Genomic DNA, 19,441 nt, shown 5'->3' with positions numbered 1-19,441 from the left:
ATCTTTCTTTTTAAATACATTAAAGTACTTAAGTACACGAAGTAGCAAGTATCATTGTTTGGTTACCTAGATCACAAGGAAGCTATAAATTATAACAACACTGTAACATTAAGATAAGCACTGCACTAAACTAAAATGAATCAGTGATTTGCAGGTAGGTTTTTTTTACCTAAATTGTATTTGACTTGCTTGGGCAAGAGGGTCTCTGCCTGAGTGCATCATTTCCATAGCTTCTTGTGGGAGGGAAATGGCACTTCGTAATTGTCTGATGTAGGTTTACTGGTGAGCAGTGAGGACACTAATATTTGGTATTGTGAAAATCTCACCGCCATTGAGGAAGGGGTGTTTTGGGGGGGGGGGGGGATTTAGACATACTCCTTTGGGAAATGTTATTTAACTGGATAAATAAACAGCCTTAGAGAAAATGGGTTGAGTGGGTGTTTGTTGTGTCATGTCAGTGATTGCAAAATAGTGAAATTTACTATGAACTTGGCAGTTTGAGTCTGAGTGCGTACCCTGATCAGGTTGGGAAGGTTGTCATAATTCCATTGTATCCTCTCCTTAGGCAAACTGATCTACAGCAGTTGTAACTGGTCCTTTTGTAACTGGTCCTTGGTATTCTGGCACTAGGACAGAGTTGATGTCCAATCTAGGCCCACAACATGTTCTGTCGGGGCAGACCTGGGGATTTTACTGATCACTGGAGTACCTCAACGTCATGCAGACAGTTCTTAAAGACACATGCCATGTGGAACTAAGCATCATCCTCTAGAAAAATGGCACCACAATACTGGTGCACGAGAGGCAACATGTAAGATTGCCGGATATCCAGGACGAACAATTTTGCTATCGGAGCCCCCCTCCCCTGAATCTCTTGCCAGCAGTGACCAGACGTCATAAGGAATGGCTCCTTACTGTCGTGCCAGGAGTAAAAATGCAGAACTGTGATTTGGTGCTGAACACAGTGTGAAGCCATTCGCCAGCACTCTGTGCTTTCCAGTCGTGGCACCATTCCAGATGAAGCCATTTGTGTCGTGTTAACAGCAGCATACACATAGGATGTTAATTCTGTAGTCTCGCCACTGCTAGCCGTCAACCAACGGTTTGGGATGCCACGAAAGGTTGCAGGGAGTCAATTACTTGTTCTGAGATGGCAGGTGCAGATGCGAAGAGGTTAGGATATACTCGGTGCAGAAACGGTGGTCCTCTGACGTGGCGGTCAGATGAAGTCAATCGAAAGTTCAATGATACGTGTGCCTGCATCACATTTTCATGCAATCTACTTCCGTGCCACTGTCACAGCTAATTGTCCGACAAATCTGAAAATAACTTGATTTAGCCAGCTGGACAACCACAATGAAACCTCAAATGTATAAGTGGAACTCCCTGTCCTTCAGTGATCACCCTGCACAGGAACCGTACACACCTTACCAGCCCTGGAAACAACATCAGACACAAATGACACTAATGTACTCTGTTCGATGCTCTGTCTTAGAGTATTGCAACTCTTACATACCTGTCCACAGCTCATGGTCTCGCAGTCGCGTTCTCGCTTCCCGAGCATGGGGTCCCGGGTTCAATTCCTGGCAGGGTCAGTTATTTTCACCTGCCTCGAGATGACTGGGTGTTTGTGTTGTCCTCATCATTTCATCCTCATTCATAAAAGTGGCGAGATTGGGCTGAGCAAAGGTTGGGAATTTGTACAGGCACTCGTGCAGTTACACGCCCCACAAACGAATCATCATCATCTTAATCTTACATACCTACAAATGGTGTGTATGTGTAAGAGTTATATTGACACCCAGCCATTTGTTCTGCATGTTATCTCCTCCTCCTCCTGCTTCTCCTTCTTCAAATGGTGTTTGTTTGTACAAATTAAAAACTATGGGATCATGTTAGATCTACCACTGAGGAAATTGAGCTAATAGTGTGTGATTTGTATGATGAGATATAAAGTTGGATGGTGAAGGTCTGTGTGCCTTATACGTGTGTAGAAGTACTTAGTTACTCCCGTGCCACATCTTTTGGGAAGGTAGGCATTTAGGCTGACTCAGAAGTTTAGTGATGGGGCTTGTACAGAAGGAACGGGAAAATAGTTGTCTATTATATTTGAATATCATAATTACCTGGGCTCTTCAAAACTTGTTGAAGGTAATATACACAATAATGGTTGCAAATATTTCTGATCATGCTTATAAGCAGACTACTGTATTTACTCGAATCTAAGCCACACTTTTTTTCCTGTTTTTGTAATCCAAAAAACCGCCTGCGGCTTAGAATCGAGTACAAAGCAAGCGGAAGTTCTGAAAAATGTTGGTAGGTGCCGCCACAACTAACTTCTGCTGTCGTATATGTAGCGCTACACAAGCATGCTTTGTGGGCACAAAGATAAATACTGGCGCCAAAACCTTTTTTTTTCTCCGCCCTGAGTTTCGACCAATGCATTTTCATACATTATCCAATGAAGTAAATACAAATTCCGTATTGTTTATCTTCGAATGTAGCAGAATTTCAACATACTACGAAAATCCGACTGGCAAGACTGTTAGGGATGTTTGTCAGTATGGCCAACTCTACGTTCAGAGTTTTTTTCCTACCTGTGAGAAGAGATGGTTGCTAATAGGAACCTGATGAAATGTGAATCACATGCAGTATTCTCTTCACCATAAGAATAATATGAATATAAACATTTTGCCATGTATTCTTTCATGTTTGCTGCTATCTCATTTAAATCCTGTCTGCCTAATAAACTACGAAACTACAGTGAGACAACAGTAAACGTGGAAGAATATACGTATCGTGTCATGTTTATATTCGTATTATTCTTATGCCTAATAGTGATATAGTCAGAAATGAAGCACGGCAACTGACTAGATTTTAAATGTAAGATGACTAATTTCTGTGCAGAATTTGATGTACTAAAGAAGCGGCTGCAAAGATTTTCAAACGGAGAAAAATTTGCGCCTAACTCTCGTTCAGAACATGTTCTATCATACGCAGTCTATTATTTGGTTGGTTCTTGTTGATCATTATCAAAGAAAGCAGCAGTTGTAAGTAACAACAAATAGCAGTCTCTTGCCATTGTTTCGCTAATGAGACGATTCCTCTCTCTCTCTCTCTCTCTCTCTCTCTCTCTCTCTCTCTCTCTCTTTTTAAGCGGCGGTAGCGCGCACAAAAGCAAGTCATACCGCGAGCAGCGACAGGCCGTAAACACGCACTATCAGAATGCGACAAACAATGCATGGCACAGTACAGTAATGCATTTTCAGCTTAGAGTGACGTAAACACCTATAACAAAGAAAACGGCACTTATCAGATCAAAGCAAAATAAGCAATCGATTCAAACCAGACGAAGCACGTGAAAAAGGAAGGATACCCGTATAAATATGGACGGAGCGCCTGATGCATAGCAATGGCTACCTGGTAAAGCTTAACTGCTAAGCTTACAACTCAAACCAAACTACTGTAGCTGTATCGTCTTTCATTCGACCTAAATTGTGTCTCATATTACAATGGACCAACTTTTTCGATTTGGAGGTGCGCCCTAAAACTTTTCTCTCCCCTTGAATTTAGAGTCTCAAATTTCCGGTGCGGCTTAGATTCGGGAAATATTTTTTTCCTTTATTTCGAGTCTCATTTTTCAGGTGCGGCTTAGATTCGAGTAAATACGGTAGCTGTCTGCCCGTGCTTTGGAACAGGAGTTGAAGAACGGGCTGTAAACACAGTTCATTTTTATGGGAATTGGCTGCTGGGGTAGTATTGGCTTGTGTATCGTGAATAGCCAGTGGGAGGGGTAGTAAGTATTCATGTGGAGTCGTATAAGAAGTGCATCTGTAAAAGTTGGAGAATTTTGGATAGCAGATATGGTATACAATAAATGGCTAAGTGCTCCACATATCAACCATGCAGTTCTGTATCTGGCTACTTTTTTGACCATCTACAACAAAATTCCAGTGGAACATACTTGGTTAATTAATTTATTACCAACAGTGTTATACACTATATACTCCCGATTATTCAGGTTAATGTGGAGGAGAAGATGCACAAATAATCGAAAATGTGTGTAATCTATTTCAAATATGTGTTTGGGACAATGTCTATTGGATTAGCAGTAGTGGCAGTGTCGGTGGCTGACATCTGTGTGCACTCACGGGCGGCTTGGTGACTTGGCGCAGTCATCTCCCACTGCTTCTCCAGCTTAGTGTCCACAGCTGTCCCTGACAGTTACTGCGTATAGTGAAGGTGCTTTACCGGATGAACAACATTACCTTCTGTAAGATATAAGACAATAATTAGAATTCATTTAGTGTGTTGTAATTGTCACTCGTGTAGTCACATGATGATACTGAAAGCTCATCCCAGCTATTTGTAACAATATTGTTCAATACACAATACCAGCAATTTTCTGTGTGTGTGTGTGTGTGGGGGGGGGGGGGGGGGGGGTTGAAACAGGCAAGCTCCGTCACTGGCAAATGGCACAAGCATCTGACAGCAGTATTTGCATGTTTACATTTATCATTTCTACAGCTGTTTGTAGTTTCTGTATCCATTAAATATTAGTTGTTGAAGAGAGCATAATATTACCCTAGGTTATTTACCATTATCTTCAAACACACACACACACACACACACACACACACACACACACACACACTGACAGTTGGTGTTCTCCAACAAAGTTGTGAAATAAACTATTAGCACTTGTCAAGTCAAGAATCACCCTTTCTTGTTCTGTTACTACATATCATTTACACTCGTAGCTACGTGAATTATTTTCTTGTATCGTCTGCCACTGGAGTTTGTTGAGCATCTCTGTAATGCTGTAGAGTGTACTAAACAATCCTATAACAAAACATGCCACTCTTCATTTGATCATCTCTCTGACTTCTATCAGTGCTATTTGCTAAGGCTCCCAGATTGATGAACAGTACTGGAGAATCAGTCAGACAAGTGCATTATAAGTCACTTCTTTAGTTTCCTGAAAGATTCTGCATATGAATCTGTCTAGCATCTACTTTTCCTGATATTTATTTTATGTGGTCATTCCACTTGAGGTTGCTCAGGATAGATACGCCTTCATTTTTACAGTTAGTTGCTGTTTCCAAAAATTTGTCACCAATAGTGTAGGTATACAGTAGTAGATTTCTTTTCCTGTGTATGTGCAGTGTGTTACATTTATTTACGTTCATGGTCAACTGCCAGTCTGTGCACCATCCTTACACTAGTAGTAAAGATCCAGAGCTGGCTCAGCATGTAATTAAAGGCTCTGAAGTGGAATCACCACAGAATATATATTAAAATAAATTCCTGAACAACATTTTACAGATTTAAATCATCAGGACACATTTTGCATACCTTCCACATGGATTTAAATAATGCCAGTCAGTGCTTTTGGGACTGTTGAAATGTGATGTCAAGCAATATTTATTATTATACATAACTAGGTCTAGATTGAGATTTAGCATCTATTCCACAATGCCAGGTCTTGTAGGCGATGACATCTCAGTCGACGAAAGATTCGAGTCCAGGTAGAGAGGCATTTTCACATTGAACAATAACTAGGGTGAACCATCCGCTTCCAGTATTCCCTGTGCCAGCATTGAGACTAAAATTAACTTGACATCCACGGAAAAATATAGGTCCATTCAATATAACACATTGTGCAGGTCCATTTGTGCCAAGTTTATTTTCAAGCCTTAAGATGTTTTGTAGACAGGCATGCGGTGGCGGCGTTGACGATACACACGTCGACGAGGCATAGTGCTTCAATGCTGTTGCAGATGGAGCTCACAGCAGAATGATTCCGCTGGCGTGCACTGCCCGTTTATATAGGGAGCGCAAGACCTTGGTTATGTCACGCGCTGATAACTGACTTAGACTCCGCAGGCACCAGCGAGAAAGCGTTATCCCGGACGCGCATACTGGGTGTTATAGAGCATGCACATCCGCTGGTGCGCCAGACTGGCGCCAAGCTAAGGGGGTTGCGTGCCTTGAAATGCTGCTTAGCTCTATGCAGCAGAGGTTTGGGGGAGTGGTCTGTATTGGGTACAGCTTTTGTGGCTGGTCCACAGGCTCTGGTCGTTCAGCTTAAGCGTGTCCTACTAACCTCCACACACACTTCATGATCCACTGCTTCTACCAAAAGAGAAGTAGAACAAAGCGTGCAAAATGTGTTCCGTTACTTTGATTTCCTTGCTTGCTGACACTGTTCACGGGTAATGTGTGTTATTGTTTCTCTTTTTGTGAGGGTATTTGGCCTGAGTGAAGTGAGCTATACTACCTCAGAGTAACCGCAGTGTACCAAAAGTTCAAAAACAGCAGGCTATGAATTCAGTATGTAATGTATCAGATAAAAATGTGGAACATGCCAATAGGATAAAAGTGAAGGAACTTGGGGTGCCCAGACCAGAACTGAAAATTAATAAATAACAAAAACAGTGTAAGTCCAAGCAAGAGTAATCACAAAATTTTAACAAAACAAGGTGCAATGCTCTCCTGTTAAGTTTGGAAGGTAGGAGACGAGCTACTGGCAGACGTAAAGCTGTGAGGACGGGGCATGAATCGTGCTTGGTAGCTCAGTTGGTAGAGCGCTTGCCCGCGAAAGGCAAAGGTCCCAAGTTCGAGTCTCGGTCCAGCACACAGTTTTAATCTGCCAGGAAGTTTCAGAATTAAAGCAGTGTATAAAAATGCCCACTCCATTCACTGTTGTGTGCATCAGTTAAATTTAGTAGTTGGAAGTTGTGTGACAGGCAGTAAGCAAGAGCGAATGTTCTTCAGCAGCTTGGAAGGAATTTGTACCCCCCCTTTTTTTTTTTTTGCCAGACTCCTAAACACACTGCTGTTCTTGATGAGATAGTGAAAAAAACGTATTCCTACTTGTCCTAAGTCCATCAGATGGAGTTTCAAATCACAAGAGTGTAACAACTATAGTGTGTTTAAAATTAGTTGCTACTTTCAAAAGTTCAATATGGAGCAAGTGGAGGGAAGTGTAGTTGCCAACGTGCTGAGCACTTTAGCAGGTGATGATAATGCCAGGTCTACTGGGTGCGGAACCCATCAGTCTTGTTTGTCTGCATGGCCAGCAAGCTTCGGAAGTGGCCGATCTCAAATGATTCAGTAGTAAATTCTGATTCTCGCAAATTTTATAGTTCATTTCAACGAAAATAATCAACTACTGATAATTGAATGTAAATGGACAGATAAAAAAAATCTACTCACCAAACAGCGGCAGGGGGGAACACACACACAAAAAGATTTAACTTTTACAAGCTTTTGAAACCAGTGGCTCCTTCCTCTGGCAGAAGAGCTGAACGGGAAAGAGGAGGACTGGAGATGTTTACGGACCGGAAGCACCTGTCTCTTTGAAAAAATATGTCCCTATGATAAATCATGCTGTAAACCCGTACCACACAGTGAGCTTTTCAGGATGAAATGGTACTGTTTGATTTGCTTGTGGATTTTCTGTTGCCCATATTCGACAATTCTGTAAATTGACTGTCCTGTCAGATGGAAGTGGGCTTCATCTGCCCACAAAATCTTCCATGGCCAATCGTTGTCCAACTCCATGTAAGCAAGAAATTCTAAAGCAAAGGTCTCGCTTGCTGGCAGGTCAACTGGAAGCAACTCTTGCACATTAATAATCTTGAATGGATAGCAAAGAAGAATGTTCCACAGGATTTTACGCACCGTGCTCACGGATATGTCCAATGTTTGGGCAATTCTCTGTACACTACACATTTGTACACCTCCACTCATCTCATCTTGCATTGCTGTGGCTACTGCTTTCACTGACGTCGAATGAATTCATCTCCTCCCTCTAACAGGTTGCAGACCTAAAGAACCCATCCTTTCAAATTTCAGAATTATTTTCTCCAGACCCACGGCAGTCACTGGACCAACACCTTTTTTCAAACGTTTAAGTGAACTTCTGCAGAGCGACGTGTGCACAGTCATCATTTTTGTGATACAACTTTACAAGTAGAGTGCAATCCTGCATTGAGACAGTCATGGTGAATGCCGTATTTGCAAAAGGAGGAAAAGCAGTGCCCTCTATTGATCAATTTTCACACTTTTTTTTCTTCTGCCCTACGTTTTCCCCTTTCTCTGATAATATTCTGTTGCAATTTCTGACCAGCGGTGTTATTTCTAAAGCGTTTTGAAAGTTTAACTTTTATCTAACACTCGATACCACGTAGTTCTGTTGATCTGGCGAAGGGGGCACTTTCCCTACCACACTGCCAGTGATTCGGTTGGTTACGCCAGCTCACCATTGGTGTTACCTGGTCAACGGTGTTGCATTCCCTCCGGTGAGCCAAACATCAAAAGTTGCAACTGATGTTAAATGCACTGTATACACAAATACCAGAAGGAAATTGAGTTCAAAAAATGGTTCAAATTGCTCTGAGCACTATGGGACTTAACATCTATGGTCATCAGTCCCCTAGAACTTAGAACTACTTAAACCTAACTAACCTAAGGACATCACACAACACCCAGTCGTCACAAGGCAGAGAAAATCCCTGACCCCGGAAATTGAGTGCAGGCAAAAATAATTGATGGTGATAGTAATGATGACAAGACAATAAACAAGGCTATGGGACTCGAGAGTTTCCTCCAAGATGAAGATTTCCTCTTCTGGCTACATTTCTTTTTTTTTCTCTTCCATAAGGCCATGCCTCATTGTGACGTTCTCTTCAGCCAACTCCAACGAAGGAATATTAAGACAGTGAAAACTATTGAACATGCATCTCAGTTTGCAACTTCTGTCCTGCATGTTAGGACCTTGCTGGACTCTGATGATCACTGGGAGCAGGAAGAGACGTCTGTGACCACATCATGATTCAGGTCACGGATCCATTCAATTTTAATGATAACTTGTCAGTTTCACAACTCTTTGAACTGTCATTGTTTTCCAAACATAAAATTCTTTTTACCTGAAAAAAACTGAATATAGCTCTCAGTGTGTTTAAATTGCAGTGTTCAGACTTGCATCATGAATTGAATGTGCCATATAGCCAAAATGATTTTATGAAAGCGTCAGGTGCTTTGACTTTTTGAACTTTCTGTATGAAAGCAGTTTGGCAAAAGCATTTCCTGAAAGTATTAAACTTCTACAAATAATAGTAACCTTTCCAATGAGAACAGAAGAGGGAAAATACAGCTTCTCTATATTAAAGCGAGTGAAAACATTTATGCCCAATACTATGAATGCGGACAGACTTTGTGCACTTGCAATGTGTTCTCTTGAAAAAGAACTACTGAATCGCCCAATTTTCAATGAAATGGTCATAGACCAATTTGTGCCACAGAAGGGGAGACAAGCTGAATTCAGCTACAAACAAATGGATTAAGGTAAGCAAAAGTACATCAATAAATGATAAGAAACAATTCCTTTGTTCTAAGTATCAGTTTAGCTTATGAAATTAAGTGCATAAGAGAGGGGTAGTGACATGTTGAGCCACTGGCGTTACGTTTTCCAAAACACATTCTCATTCATAGTATGGCATCTTGTGCTAAATGTCAAATTTGTGCTGACACTTTCGCACCAGAAACCTTACTAAAAACTACACATTTGGGAGAGGTCTTTCATGCACTAGATGACTTAAAATGCTTAATTCATAATACACAAATATAAATAGTACAAAAAATACAGTATGTAAATTAACATGGCGATTGCTTGTCAGCCAGTCACAGCATAAGACCCATGACGTCACAGAAACATAAATTTCGTCATGCAAACTCGAAAGCCACTGTCGGAGCACTTTTAAAAGTCCAAAGTTTAGAAATGAAAACGCCAGAAATGTTAAGTGTGCAGCTGCCATGCTGTTTAGAAAGTTATGAACCTCTTCTTTCACCTCATCATCGGAGCTAAATCGCTGGGACCACAATTAATGCTGACAGGTACTGTGAGACTCTGAAAAAACTCAAACGGGCAATTCAGAACCGGAGAAGAGGAATTTTGAGCAAGGGTGTACACATTCTCCATGGCAATGCTCGCCCGCACATCGCTCAGAAAACCGTTGCTCTCCTGCAACAGTTTGTGGAACAAATCTCACACACACACACACACACACACACACACACACACACACACACGCACACACACACACACACACACACACACCCTATATTCCTGACTTGGCACCCAGTGAATATTACCTGTTCCCTAGTTTAAAAGAACATTTGGCCAGAAAGCGATTCAGCTCCAACGACGAGGTGAAAGAAGAGGTTCATAACTTTCTGAACAGCGTGGCAGGGAGCTGGTGTGACATGGGCATACAAAAACTGCCACAGCATCTACAAAAATGCATCAACAGAAAAGGTGATTATGTTGAAAAATAGTTAAATGTTCAAGCTGTAAACTGATGTTAACCATTATAGAAATAAACAGGTCTATGTACTTACAAAAAATAGGAGACCTTACTTTTGGGATTACCCTTGTGACATATACCACATTAAATATCTGTCCAAAGTGCTTATTTTAATATGATTTCTTATGGTAAACTGCTGAGGAAGCAAGATGTTAGGGGATAAATAAGCTACATGTAAATTTTATGTTGGAGTTAACTTTTGAAGTTATTTTGTAGTAGATTATGAAATGGAAAGAAAATACAGTATGTAAATGTTTGACAAGAGTCCAGGTCTTGGTTGTGGTAACATGCAGATCTGTAGCACAGCCCAAGGTCTGGCTTAGTTCCTATAGATTAATGTCACAATCTTACTCAGTATGGAAACCATAAGCCACACCTCATCCAGAACCATCCGTCAGTGAAACTTTTATCTGTTGTGGGTATGGAAGTACCACAGCAACATTATTAAGTTGTTGTTAAAGTTTACTAACCAAGAAAATGTCTGCAGGCATACTTGTCATGCATTGGGACAAAATAAAGTTTATGCATAGTGGTGAACTCAACAACAGCCCTCACAAACACGGCAAATTGAGAAATGTCAGTTACATCAGTGCTTTTGTCCAGAGCCAGCGATATAAAAGGCAAATTTTTATTCCCATATTTTTACTACACTGCCACATTGTTTCCCATTTCTACAATATGTCTGGAAAATATAATCCTTAAAAGAGGAACCATTTTGAGAAGTTATTTCCACTGGACAGAAAATTCTCCACAGCTTAAAGGATGCACTGCTTTCAGGGTTCGAATGATTATGTGGTAGCTCAGAAAATTGCAGTATCATTATGCACCGTCTTTTTGTAAATATTTAAGTAGGAGGGGGTAAAATTGGCAGAAAATAACGTAATGCGTTATCAATAACATGTCGTGTGACTGGAATTAGTGCACATAAAGGCTCACTTCGAACACGTCAGTATTCTCAATGTTCTGTGTTGTGCTCCTGAGTGATGCGAGTGGCGACACCAGTGTGAGCAGTTTGTGCATCAGCTGTGCTGGTTATATCTCATAAAATCCAGACAGATTTGAGGTGAAATACTGAAAAACTGACAGACTTCCAATGTTTGCAGTCTTCTAAAGCTTTGTGCACGAACATTCTTGGTGACCCATGGGACTGGCACGGCTGTATTCCTAGTCATGCGATGTGATGTTTCACTTCCGGACTAGAGCTGGTAGCTCCATAATTATCAGTGATTGTACTAAAGAGACAAATATGCTGGTAGAGTGATTGGCTTTCTGTATAAAGTCTCTGCCAAAGAGGCATAGACCTCTTCTTTGAACACAGAAGGCGTGCCTAATAAAAGAACCAAGGGTAAGTACTCTATCATGGGGGTCCCACAACACACTAGTGTTGCTTTGAATTTTCGATGCCAGTGTTCCACCAAACCATTGCTCTGTGGATGGTAGGCGGTGATGTGACAGCATTGGATGATGCAAAGATTACGTATTGTGGAGAATAGTGCAAATTGAAATTGATGACATTGGTCTGTAGCAATGGATGCCATACAGCTGAAACGCGACATCCCCAACTGTACAATTGCCCTCACTGTCATTTCCGCTGGTATGCCTGGCAAGGGTGTTACCTCAACACAGCGGGTGATATGATTGATCATAGAAAGAATATTTTGGAAACCTTCAGACTCCGGAAGGGGGCTGATCAGGTCGAGGCAGGCACAATGTAACTGACCATTGGGTATTTCATATCGCTCGTGTTTCAGATGTGCACTTTCTCCACATAGTGTGGAGAACACGGAGGGGACACTATTAGAAAAGTTCATCATACTGACCTGTGTTTGTGACTAGTTGTGCTGTGTTGTATGTCCCAAGTGTGTGTGTGTGTGTGTGTGTGTGTGTGTGTGTGTGTGTGTGTGTGTGTGATCTGCCTGGAGGTGCTGTCTCGTTCACACTGAATATTTGGAGACAGTGATGCCATTCCTGCTTTAAGTACTGGAGGTAAAAACGCATGACATCTGGTTCACTTCCTAACAAAAGTATTTTGGTATGCAGTTAAAGTCCAACTATCGTTAAGTAGTTACAGATGAGTGTTACATACAAAGATTGAAGAACATGCTCTCGGAAAAGTCTCATTCGGAACTGTCTGTTGATGTTGTAGTGAACTGCTGGTGATACAGGGTATTTTCTCTCCACTGTATGAGGATACCTCATATTAGGTCCACGTAGAGATGACAGCGACAGTCAATCAACACCCGAGATCGGTTCTTGAACATTTGCAACCAGAAACTGCTGTGGAAATTTCTTGTGTGGACATTGATCCACAGTGTGCATGGCAATTCTGAAAATTTTGATAAGAGTATCATTTGTAGCATGTAGTTGGAGGACAGGCATAGTTATCTCCATTGCTCGTTTCTCAGAATGGTGGTCACTTCAGAGCCAGTGTAGATGAGTAAGTATCAATTTTTTTTGAATTGTCTGCCACATATAGTCTATTACCATCACTCAGAAACAGCCCAAAACTAGTTTGGCTCACATGCTTCAGCTCTAAGTGACTTAAGAGTGCAATTTATTTGGAGCACCTATTGTGGACCATGTTTTACATTTGGTGATCACAAGGCGTGGAGGAGTTGTGTGACTTTTAGCAAAAACAGTTGTGGAACAGACACAGTTCTGGTCACATCGGCACGCCTGTGTGGGGAATGTTATCGTTAGATGTGGGCGTACCTGTTGCAGCTGGCTGAAAGTCATCACCCTCTAGTGCCATCACTCTTGTGATTGTGCAGTCGCTCGGGTCATGTCATCTGCTCGTGGATGCTAGCAGTGTGCTGCACCAGGAATGTATTGGCGGTAGTCATTGTTGTCTGTAACAGCCATGTATTGTTGTTGCTGTAGTATATCAAAAACTCTGCCAATCAGGACTAGTTGTCATTCCATTGTTTCACTTTTGGGCACAATCATTGCCACCTTTATCTTGAGATTGTCGTTTGACAAGCCATTGCGTGCTGTCTGGTATGAGAGTCAAATTGATTTATGTACTGAGATATCTCCAAAGCTGAGATGGTGGTATCCAGTTGTCTGATCTATCCTTCCAAGTTTCTTGTTGCAGTTGTCACTCTGATACATTGACGAGCTAGTGGAGCAACACTGCCTTCGCAGCATTGAATTTGCTGTTGGCCAGGGGGGCTTGTATGACATCTGAGAAGTATCATCAAAAATGACATGGCTTTGTAGTGTCATATCGATGATCATGAATTATGTTGCCAGGTGTTCCAGTTGGAAGGGTGGTAGTGTAGGATCAAAATTGTAAATATACTCCAGAGAAATTTTGTCGCTTGTGTGCTGGGGCATGTGGTCTGAGGGCAGTGGCGTCTGAGATACCAGAGACCGTGCACAGCTTGTATGCCAGCCCGAGAATCTTGTCTCGTGGCCCAGCTGGTTGGGCTGCATGTGATGCTACAAACAGATAATGGTTGGGTCGTGCCCAGTGGAATGGCTGGGTCATGCCCAACGCGGATGGACTGGTAAGATCGCGTGAGGTAATACTGTGTAGGTGTGAAATAGTTTGCGAATATCTTGACACATTCTGGCCACTATATAAATTTCCTTTTTCCTCTTAGCCAAAATTTAATCCCTTTAGTTATCCATAGGTTACTTGTTTTCTTAATAGGCTTACTGCATTACTTTTTAGGGGAGCTACTTTCAAATATTGGCACAAATCACAGTGGAATGTATTGAATTTCACGTTAGCTTCTATTTATGCGTGTACTTCATTCCATACTTCCTCTTCTAACCAACTCTTAAAGCATTGTGTCGTGTTATTATTCATACACCTCACTGCTGTGTATGAACATGCTATATTGTTTATGTCCATAAACTGTGCATCATGATCAGATAATAAATTAATGACTGAGTACACGTTGTTTCAGGCTGAGCACTGTCTTCACATATTTTATCAGTTGGGAAATTTACTATTGAAATCAGACTGAAACAATCAAATATTGCAACTCCTCCTTTTTTTCCATTTTCATTATACACTAAAATGATGCTATAATCCAATTAAAATTACTTGATAGTTGATGCTTCACACATTGAAATTTTGGTCTTATGTCAAAGCGGTAGGCGGATCAAAACAAAATGTCCAGACACTCTGTGACCAAAATGGTACTGAAACAGAGGATGACAGACTAAAGGCTGAAATACTAAATGTCTTTTTCCAAAGCTGTTTCACAGAGGAAGACTGCACTGTAGTTCCCTCTCTAGATTGTCGCACAGATGACAAAATGGTAGATATCGAAATAGATGACAGAGGGATAGAGAAACAATTAAAATCGCTCAAAAGAGGAAAGGCCGCTGGACCTGAGGGGATACCAGTTCGATTTTACACAGAGTACGCGAAGGAACTTGCCCCACTTCCTGCAGCGGTGTACTGTAGGTCTCTAGAAGAGCATAGCGTTTCAAAGGATTGGAAGAGGGCACAGGTCATCCCCGTTTTCAAGAAGGGATGTCAAACAGATGTGCAGAACTATAGACCTATATCTCTAACGTCGATCAGTTGTAGAATTTTGGAACACGTATTATGTTAAAGTACAATGACTTTCTGGAGACTAGAAATCTACTCTGTAGGAATTAGCATGGGTTTCGAAAAAGACGATCGCGTGAAACGCAGCTCGCGCTATTCGTCCACGAGACTCAGAGGGCCATAGACATGGGTTCCCAGGTAGATGCCGTGTTTCTTGACTTCCGCAAGGCGTTTGATACAGTTCCCCACAGTCGTTTAATGAACAAAGTAAGAGCATATGAACTATCAGGCCAATTGTGTAATTGGATTGAAGAGTTCGTAGATAACAGAACGCAGCATGTCATTCTGAATGGAGAGAAGTGATTTCAGGTGTGCCGCAGGGGAGTGTTGTAGGACCATTGCTATTCACAATATACATAAATGACCTTTTGGATGACATCGGAATTTCACTGAGACTTTTTGCGGATGATGCTGTAGTATATCAAGAGGTTGTAACAATGAAAAATTTTACTGAAATGCAGGAGGATCTGCAGCGAATTGGCGCATGGTGCAGGGAATGGCAATTGAATCTCAATGTAGACAAGTGTAATGTGCTGCGAATACATAGAAAGAACAGGGTGTATACGACCCGGGACAACCGGGAAATCTGGGAAAAACCCGGGAATTTTTTCATCCGGGAAAAACCCGGGAATTTTTCGGAATTCCGGGAATTTTTCATTGTTTTAGCTTTCAGTTAAATTTTTGTAATTTTGACTGCAGAATAGATTCTCTAGCAAAGAATGTTATTATATCCTGCTACTGGAGAATGATACTGCAACAATAAAATATAAACGAGAGGGAAAAAAATAAAACTTTAGTGGCAAAGGAAATGTGCAATTTACAACAACAAAAAACCGTGCACGCACAAGCGTCTGCAAATAGCAAAAATATGTCAAATGCCGTAGGGCGCAGACTTTAGTTCTTCGTAACAATAAACTGCTTGCTATGAGCATGACGTCACAACTGTTCACATTAGGTTCGTTTGACCAATTGCCAGCGGTCTGTTGCGCATGCGCATTTGACTCGCGTATTAAGCAGTACCTTCTCCCGCTACTTGAAGTTTGGCTGTTAGCTGTATCGGTAGTAGCAGCAAGCAGCCAGATGCAAACGAGAAAAATTTTTCTCGCGCGCCCTAGCTGCCAGATTCACGCTTGCACAGAGTTGTCTTGAGTTGTAGTGGCGAGGGGGTTAACCTCCACGTTAGCCGTGTTAACGTTAAGTGATTTCGCTGCTTCTCTTCGTGTACAGCTCACATGTCAAATGAAAACAAAACGGATTTCTGTGGCCGGGGGCTATCAAGCGAATTAAAATACATTCACATAATTACGGAGGGCAAAAATATATTATTCATTTCAGTTTTCTGATTTTATTTTGTTTCCAAGTTAGTAGCAGTCAAGTATTTGCAGAACAGTGAAGTTATTTTTGCAAGTTTGCTAAAGAAATTTGGCTTTATTAATCTTGCTTTATTAATCTTTCCGCCGAGCAATCATTTTATTTGAAACGAAGTGTTTCATTCTACAGTATTGATTAGTTCCAAGTGTTCGCTAAATTTCAAGTGCAATTTCAAGTGCACGTTATCATCTTCTGCCATATATGGCATTATGCCGTAATAAAGAACCAAAAATGAGATCGTAGAGTACTGGTACTCCAAGAAAATTTACATCCCAAAAACCACACTGAAAAGCTTAATATCAGATGGGACTTACTTCATTGTGAATCTGGAAAAAGCCAATTTGCACTTCAAGCCGAATTATGCATTTTAGTATGGTTTACGAAATTCCGATGCTCTTTGGAGTATCCTCTGATGCACTGTTTGCCTGTTTCTTTTACGGTGTAATGTAAGCTCTCTTAGTGCTTTATACATATGAACATACGGGCTTCCTAGACCACTGCAGTTGCACACGCACAATAATGCCTGTTTTCTGGCTCTCTCTGGCAACTGGTAAATCGAACCTATTTCTAACAGTCTCCGGATAGTATTACGAACGGTAGTTAGAAAAGCGTTACTTGCAAAGTAAATTTCTTTTTACGCAAGATGAATTGTGTTACGTGTGAGAAAGTGGGATGGATATCTAAATCACAGAGCGTTCGAAACTGAACAGTTTGAGGACCAGCCACTTACAAGAATTTGGAGCCGAGACATTTATGTCATAATTTTAAATTTTTCTGGCACATTTGTGTGATGTGTCTTAAAGTATAACACACGCAAAAAAAGATCAATATTACATGTGAAAGCTTAGGTTCTGTTGTAGCGTGTTAATCTTAGAGACTAACATTATATGTGAAAGCTTAGCTTTTCTTGTAGATATACGGTACTGTGTACATTAATGTAAACCGTTAACTTTTCCTGTTGCGTGTTCGCGCTATGTAACCAGTGATCTTGCTGTTGGCTGACTATAACACGTGTCATATGCTCTGAATAGCTGCTGCCATCGGCTGACGAGATCTCGTGGATTGAGATATGACTCGCTTACAAAAGAACATCGCAACCTTGGTTTGAACGCCCCGAAACTAACGCCCTGTGTTTGGTGCAATTCGCATTTATACTTTCGTAATACGAAAATATGCAATGTATATTTTGCTGCAAATCAAAGGTCTCTACAAAACTTCTCTCCTCTTTTTTTAAATTAAAAGTCTCTCCAAAACTTCTTTGCCCCGTCTTTTCTTTTTTTCCGGGAAGTTCTATGCGATTGTATAAAACATGAACCATTCAAAGGATTGATAAGTTTTACAGTTCAGAGGGAAAATCTTCGGAAAACCTACTGTCACTTAGAACAGAAAAAGTGTATTTTCGCCCCGGAAAAAGCATATTTTTTAAACGGGATATCCGGGAGAAATCCGGGAATAATCCGGGAATTGTTTTTCCTTGTCCCCGTATACACCTTGTAGAAAGATCCCTTATCATTTAGCTACAATATAGCAGGTCAGCAACTGGAAGCAGTTAATTCCATAAATTATCTGGGAGTAGGTATTAGGAGTGATTTAAAATGGAATGATCCTATAAAGTTGATCATCTGTAAAGCAGATGCCAGACTGAGATTCATTGGAAGAATCCTAAGGAAATGCAATCCAAAAACAAAGGAAGTAGGTTACAGTACACTTGTTCGCTCACTGCTTGAATGCTGCTCACCAGTGTGGGATCTGTACCAGATAGGGTTGATAGAAGAGATAGAGAGGATCCAACGGAGAGCGACGCTCTTCATTACAGGATCATTTAGTAATCGCAAAAGCGTTACGAAGATGATAGATAAACTCCAGTGGAAGACTTTGCAGCTCGGTACGGGCTTTTGTTGAAGTTTCGAGAACATACCTTCAGCGAGGAGTCGAGCAGTATATTGCTCCCTCCTATGTATATCTCGCGAAGATACCATGAGGATAAAATCAGAGAGATTAGAGCCCACACAGAGGCATACCGACAATCTTTCTTTCCACGAACGATAAGAGACTGGAATAGAATGGAGAACTGATAGAGGCACTCAAGGTACCCTCCACCACACGCCGTCAGGTGGCTTGCGGAGTATGGATGCAGATGTAGGTTGAGCTGGTTTCCTTCAACCAGAGAGCTCATCGTCATGACCGAACAATTCGTTATTACCAAACTCCCACAACAATTATTTCGTTCCGGCTTTCTTTCTTGATGGGTATGTATCCTGAATCGTGGGTTGACCCTTTGTATTACGTTAAATAAGCTTCGCACGACATTGCATGAAGCCAAATTTTTGAAGGCTGTCAATTAATTGTTGTGACTGGGACACCAATGTCGTAAATGCAACAGGCTTTAGGAGTGTAATAGTTCAGCATAGTGGTCAGTGTACAGACCTAATGTATAGAAGATGAAAGGTTCAAATCTCAGCAAATGCAGTGAAATTTTTTATTTTTCTAAATGTAATCAAGACATTATCATTTTTATTTAAGTAATTGGTTTGAATGTTTTATTTTTTAATACTGTGCTGCATCATTTTCATCATCATATTGACTTTATTTGGTTTTACTTTTCTTCATATCATTCTTTTTTTCATCTAGAATCTGCTTTCATCATGCATAATGTGCAACCAAGTGCCAACCAGTACTGCTAATCAGTTGGTAACATACTCAGTGTGAGGATAGTTTCAGGTAACCAATGACAGTGCGATATTAGAGTCTGCTTTTACCACTAAAACTGAAATTTTGCTACGAAAGGTGTCTTTGCAAACAAACACATTATGAATTTTTTTTCTGTCTTGACTTTGCTTGTTGAGCTTAGCCTCAAATGCTATGAACAAAGCGATCGTGATTTTAGTTCTCCCGCAGATGGTTGGTTGCTGTTTTGTGAGGTGCATTTGCACACCACAAGGTAGTGGTTTGGTTAGAACACAAATTTAAATTCAGGCCTACAAACCCCATCATCTGCTACAGTTCAGTCGCTAGTTACTTGAAATCACTGTCAGCAGAGGATCTCCTGTTTACACATCTTATTGGAAGTGTACGATAAAATACATATTTCCACCGGATTTCATGTTTCTTGGACCAAAGAGTGAGGTACGGG

At 41.0% G+C, this 19,441-nt stretch overlaps 1 protein-coding gene across 3 annotated transcripts in view; it reads left to right on the top strand.

Moving 5' to 3' along the window:
* Window positions 1-19,441, top strand: part of LOC126091849 (RING finger protein 44-like) — a 143,851-nt gene that overhangs the window by 74,771 nt on the left and 49,639 nt on the right. The window lies entirely within an intron of this gene.

The sequence above is a fragment of the Schistocerca cancellata genome, chromosome 7 (genome assembly GCF_023864275.1).
Source record: "Schistocerca cancellata isolate TAMUIC-IGC-003103 chromosome 7, iqSchCanc2.1, whole genome shotgun sequence".
In the NCBI taxonomy this organism is placed as follows: domain Eukaryota; kingdom Metazoa; phylum Arthropoda; class Insecta; order Orthoptera; family Acrididae; genus Schistocerca; species Schistocerca cancellata.
Note: the sequence above shows the minus strand (reverse complement) of the source record. Positions and strands in the feature narration are given on the sequence as shown.